The sequence below is a fragment of the Trichoplusia ni genome, chromosome 19 (genome assembly GCF_003590095.1).
Source record: "Trichoplusia ni isolate ovarian cell line Hi5 chromosome 19, tn1, whole genome shotgun sequence".
Taxonomy (NCBI): Eukaryota; Metazoa; Arthropoda; class Insecta; order Lepidoptera; family Noctuidae; genus Trichoplusia; species Trichoplusia ni.
In genome coordinates this window covers 8257355-8264328 of record NC_039496.1, presented here as the reverse complement: position 1 = coordinate 8264328, position 6974 = coordinate 8257355, and positions in this window count along the sequence as shown.

The following is a 6974-nucleotide window of genomic DNA, read 5'->3' as shown; positions in this document are numbered from 1 at the left end:
CATGATTCATTAAAGTCGAATTTCTCTACTAAAATTGTTTTTTGAATGAAGATTTTTTCACAATTGCTATTGTAATTGTGTTGTCTAATTATTATAAATGTGTTATAAGAGCTACTGTTATTCTCCAATCTGATATATTGGAGATGAAGCATTCAGATTAACACATCTTTTGTTATAACGTTCCACAAAAAGTCTTATAGATTATAAATTTTGGAGCGCTGAGCGTAGATAACTAGACAACTTGCATTTAGAATGTGGAATGTCTTTAGTTATTACACCAGGGCTGGTCGTTAAGTGAGGCATTAAGTGACATTAAGCACAGATGCGGCCTTAGCGCGCACTAACTTATTAAAACCTTAATAATGTTATGGCGGCCATGTAAAACGCGTTACACTCCAACTAGTCGTCATATTAATACTCCATTTAGGTTATTTAACAAGTTATTTGCTTATTGTTTAATAAACTTATTCCCAAGCAGTCTTTTACCTAAAAAAAGGTCTGAACATCCTACAGGTTTTTAGCGACGCAATACAAACTAAAATAAATAATTAATTAATTTATATACTTACACCATGGAAACACGATACAACAATGGTAATTCGTAAAAAAAAAACACAATGCGCGCTCAATTAAACTTTTCAAAAAATATATTTTGTTAAAAATGGTCGTTTTTAATTGAGTGAGTTTTCGTTGAGGTTTGTAAACAGTAGCCATTGTCTCTCCATTGTCTGAACCTATTCCACCGGCTCCTAATGGCGGGAGACAAATGTTGAATTATTGTGCTTCCGCCTCGCGCCGAGTCCATTACAAATGATTTTTTTTTTAAATACAACTGTTACCGTTGACAATCATATTGTTATTGAATGCGATACACGTGGGGAACTTGTATGGAATCTGAAAAAGGTTCTTCTCGATTTTTTGTGTTCTCTAACATGTTATATTCAATATTTTTTTAACCCCGATCTAACGTACCTACTGTGTAAAAATATGTTTTAAATTAGATATGTTTTTAGAAGGTAGTGGTTTTAGATCAAATGATAATGTATATCTATTCTAATCACTTACCTAAACGTCTAGAAGACTTTTGCATATGTGTGTGCAAAACACACAGATTGTAATAAAAATGTTTATACGTTTTGCTTGTGTAAGCAATAAAGCTACGGAAATATTCTTAAGGGCTTTTTCTCCGTAACGTGTATTTATCCAAGTAATTTGGTATGTTTAACCTTGTGCGCCTCACAACGAAATATTTCGCTAAACTGATTCTGTTTTTACAGCGTAAACAGCCCATTGTTCATAAAGATGTAATCAATCAATTTTGGAATGTTGCAATATTAATCTAAAGGATAATCATATTTACTCATATTGAAACAATTCAACAGTTGTTCGATCAAATGAAACTAAGTTGTCATTAATTAAACAAAGGGTCAACTCAAGTGGGACGATTTCATACATAATCTTAACTCACAACCCCCACCCTGAAACAACGGGCACACTCGGAGTGGCGATCCTGATCCCTGCGCTATACATTGCTAGCTGTGTAGGCCGCGCGATGGAGATGTTTCTTGTTTGCTCGGAAATGGACTTTGTTACGGATAACTTTATTAGTGGCAAGTTTAGTTTTAATGGAGGGCAGTAGTCTAGTCGTGCATGCTTGAACATGTCCACTGTAATATAAACTCTGTTACAGACGTATAAGGTCGACAGCCAGTTAAACGAAGTAACTCTTTGGTGGATTACAGAGCAATTTTAGGTACTTAAACAAGTATGTGTGCGGTAATACTGGTTACCTTTAAGACGTGAGCCCCGATGATAACAATAAGTATGATCTTAAGTAAATGCGGAGGCACGAAGTATCTCTTATATCTTCCTTAAACTGTGAGCCGAATTTAGTGAAATGGGAACAGCTCTGAGGCAAATAGAGGTCTTACCGCTGGAAGTAATGGCCACTTCTGTAGAAGGGATGGCTGGGCAGGGGGGCCAGGGAACTGGCGGGAGATCTAGATGAATACATAAATAAATAAATAAATAAAATAAATAAATAAATACCCAAACTGGTATCGAGTGCGTATTGATTTCAGATGAACAACTCTGGTTGCCTAAATGTGTGCGCTAGTGCGGTTTCTGAATCGTTAACTACTCAACAAAAATAAAAAGAGTACTAAAACTATTCAGCTGATACATAGCCATGTTGTTCCAACATTTTTCTCTGGTGTACAGTTATTTCCAAACGTCCGTTTTCCGACCTATTAGTTTTAAGCCTGAAAGCAAATACGACTTTTTGTTTGTTTGCGATTCTAACATTTTTGTCGAAAATACCTGGAGTTATTGAATGAAACAGGTATTTTTGAAGCTTAAATAAAAAAATAAAAGCATTATAGTAAACAACGGTATTACACGTTACACAAATGTTTATTTAAACATGACAGGAACTGTTTTTCTTGCATATTGGTAGATGTTTTTTTTTTCATATTTTATTGGAAACATGATAATTACCGTAACATTTAGAACAAGGAGACACACTAGGAATAGTTATAAGCAGCTTTTTTTTATTTAACACTCTTAGATTTATTGCGTTCCACAAAGTACATGATGGTTTTAAAAATAATAATAATGATACAGAACCATTAAAGACTTATCTTTTATACTTATCTATTATTTGATATTCTTTAACGATATGGACTTATATAAGTACTGGGGAAGGAAGAGCGATAATTCTGTGGAGCTTCTACCATTGTTTGTTTCTTCGTGACAACAAAAAAATATGTTTTGTTACGGTACCGAATTTTCTGTCCTAACTTATCTCCAAATACTCGTCAGAGTACTTCCATTATCTTAGATCAGTGAGTGTGCAAGCCACCGCCAAGTGATCCTGTTCCAAATCACAAGCGATTATGACGTCCAATTACCATCTATAGATTTCCATTACGCTTATTACAGGAGATTGCATCTGCCAACACCAGGTACCTCTTGAACGTGCGCGATGTCAAAAATAAGGACCGTTATTGTCTGATATTTGAAGCCAAAAATTTCTCTTCCTTGAAAAAAAAATGCTCATATTGTGAATAAAAATTAAATAAAATGAATGTTATGAACAAAGAATTTTCCTTTAGTATCAAATTGCTATTGTAACTGAACCTACATGAGCAATACCCTAATAGTTTTCTTTCATGCTGGACTGAACCACAATTTATCAATGAGTAAATTGACAATTACAATAACTGCTGCTACACTATAATCATCAATACGCGGTAGTTTACTGACTACAGTCCTTCAGGAGCAAGTGGCAGCATCGTCACTACAGTACAACATAAATACCAGTGAGCGGAGAGCCAAACGAATAAGTCCACAGTGACCTAAATAAGTTGAGTCTCGCAAGTTGTGCCGGAGTCGCGAACAGTTCCCACCCGCGCCGGTGAGCAGGGTGCAGTGCTACTGATCTAACAAGCTACCTGCGTCGACCGGGTTATGACGATGTTTGATCGGAGATATATGGACATATTTAACTTGTACAATCACCGGCTTAGTATTAATCCTTAAATGGTTGTTACCATTATATGGGACTTTTTATGTCACACTAGTCACAGGCACGGCTTGCTTGCAGGACAATAAAATTGATCGAGGTCTCTTTTTCATCAATAAAGGAAAATTATTTTTTTTAGCGAAATAGTACAATCATTATGTCTAACTGATCAATCTAATCAATGTTTATTGAGATCCGAATCAAGCAAAACCTTCAAGATTATTATGTACTTAAGAATATGTAATTTAATCAAACTATTCGACATTTCATCTGAGAATTAGATATTAATTTGCCAATACGGTACTTATACTTGGTTAGGATTCATATATCACAACCATGTTTAATAATTCCAGTTACCGTGGAGTGGTACGAGCATGTGAGCACCGCAGCCGCGCCGGGTCGGTTCCGATTCGGCAACACTCGGGATTGATATAATTGATAGGTCTCGAGTAACGCTTTGTGTTACATTAGAAGGTGCCAGTAATTATATCTACACCACAATGTTACGCATTACACGCAGACGTGTGTTTAATGAGTACTCATCACGTTATATCACCTCAAGTTTATACATTATGTCTATTAATAACCGATTGTTCCAGAAACAGGTATTGCTAAACAACTCCACTTCCTAGCAGCAGATTTGTTCGCAGTTTACATATACTAAACCTATAGCATGGTCCGCCATAAAAACCTTAAGTGTTAAATTAAATACAGAAGAAGAAATAAAAGTCTAACTTAAATATTTCTATTTAAAAATTAATAAAACTGTCATCGCCATGTTAAATATTTTAAACGCGGTGTTCACGTTAATTCAGTGTCCACATATTTAAGCGCGTGCATTCTGAAACAATGTGATACTCGTGTAAGCTTATCATTAACTAAACATATTTTATAAATAGGGTAAATAGCCTGTTTTTGTGTCTAACAAACAGATCCTCAATATTTATTATAATTATGGACCATTAGGAACTGATGATACGGACTATAATGCACTAGTGAGATTTAAGGAGTCTTTTCGGACAAGATTTTCAAGATATGACTTTTAATAGGTATTGGATAATTTGAACATTTCAAGGCATCCGATGCGTTGACTTGTTCAAATTGTGGTAAGGGGAGAAAAAAATGTAATGTTGACAATATATCATTTAATATCGTTTGGAGTTTTATTATTTTCAAAAATAAACTCAAGTACCTAATACATTCGGGCTATTTCCATATAATACCGACTTGACACGGATCAAACGTAAATATATAATTGAATAAATGATTTTCTAAGATTTGTAGGAGTAATTGATATTTAAGCCTCTCTAGAGGAAACGACGTCTAATTAAATATTCAAAGAAATCACATTGATGTACCACGTGTAAGATCTTAAATCTAATTTTGGATCACGGTAGGTATACGATCGAGGACAACGATGAGCTTATTTTGTTTGTCCTGTAGCCATGATTCCGATTTTAACAAAACCTTTAAGCTGCCTAAACCGTTGAGTGTAAAATGTTACCATAAGCATACCACTCTGTTGATCGCTTGTGAGGAGTATGTTCAAAACTGTCAGCCACTTTGCCAATAGACCTGTAGTACGTCATTACCAGTCGCGTTGTACAGGTTTTTTTGTCTACAGGTGTATACAGGCCACAGATCACTGTATGCGAACTCTACACGCATGCAGTAGGTACGCAGGCAGCGCATTAGTTCTTTTTTAATCTTTGTGTGGTAATTTAATTTTAAAGGTCTTTTAATCTACTACTAACACAACGTGATAAAGAAACACCATAATTAATTTAAAAAGTAAAAGCCATTTAAGACAAAACAACACATTCAAATAATGTCATGACGGCTGTAAACCCGCGTCTGCATACCGCATCCACTCGTACACACATGCAGGGTCGCTCACGAAGTCCTGTTACTTTAATTTCCGTTCTTTCGTACTCAATTTGCGTTCTCTTTGAGGCTCGAGTGTATGCAAAGGCCTCAATATTAAGGCCAGCCTTTTTTGCCCAACTTTGTTGTTCACAACTTTTGATTAACAATAATTTGACGTGGAACAAGTAATTAGGTTTTGTTCCAACTTTAGTGGGGGTTCCGTTGTATTTCATGTTTATGTTGTTTTATTTAAATATTGAAATATCTACAATTTTGTGTAGGAAACAAGGGTAATATCTATTTAGATATTACCTCCTATGTATCGTTTATTCAATAATTTAAGTTCCCTCTATTTAATTCGTAAACGCAAACTGGATATAAGTTTCGTAATACAGAGGTATTTTCTTTTATTCTAGATATACAAAACTAGTGTTAGTTTTGACTACCTAGAATAAAAACATACCACGGATACCTAACTTAAATAAAGTTGGAGCAGAAGCTATCACAAGTGACTCAGTTTTAAAATCAGAATTTAAGCTCAGCACGTTGACGTTCCGTTAAAAAACAGTAGTATTGTGTTGGTACCTCACGAGCCGCCCAGCCGCGATAGGAACCCGCACAAAAACGTCCGCACAACAAAACTATCAAACACACAAATCTAAGCCATAATTGAAAAGATAATACGGCGGAGATCAGTCGCAGCGGAGCGGAGCGGTGCGGAGCGGAGCGGTGGAGAGCGGTGTGTGCGGCTCTCCAGCCAGATGAGATGGGTTTGTTCCCGACGCGCACAATACCTGTCAGCGGCAGGCGAGCCCGGCACAGAGACCAGCACTGTGTCGCTACACACATTTACACATTTTGTGTGTCGGCCCCTGATTGCAAACAGATTTGATATTCATTAATTGAATTGTGAAAAGCTTTAAGGATCAGAATCTAATAAATAATACCGGAGATCTTTTACATTCAAGCAAGGTTCCGGATATATAACTTTTCATTTCAATACCTAGTATATTTTACACTGAAGCAATGTGAAAGTTTAATTCTTCATCAGTAAGCCACTAACACTCATTCTATATCAGCAGGTTAGCTAAAAACTTAAACATTCCTATTCGTAATAACGCAATACTATAAACCTATAATAAGTGAACAAAAAATTGGTTTAAACACGAACAACACATTCAAAGGGAACACGAAAACTATGGAATCGAAACATATTTGTAACAGTAAATAATGTTGAGGTCGGCATGTATCATAGCTCGCGCCCCTACCACGGCTAAACGATTGGCTTTCCTCGTGAGTTATCGCTCCACTCCCGTTAATCGCTCGCATGATTGATGATCCCGGCGCCCCAGAATTGTTAAATAGCCATTTTAGCTAAATACGGGAAGATGGCGGACCGGCTGGCGATTTCAATTAGATACGACTGTGTCATTGCTCAGTACGGAATCCTGATCATCTTTTGCTAAGTTGAATTTGATGACTTGATATTAAACTATTAGAATATCAGCTACTAGGCAATCAGGTTATGGATGAGAAAGTAAAACGTGATTTGATGTGGCAATATTTAATATGAACATTATAGAAA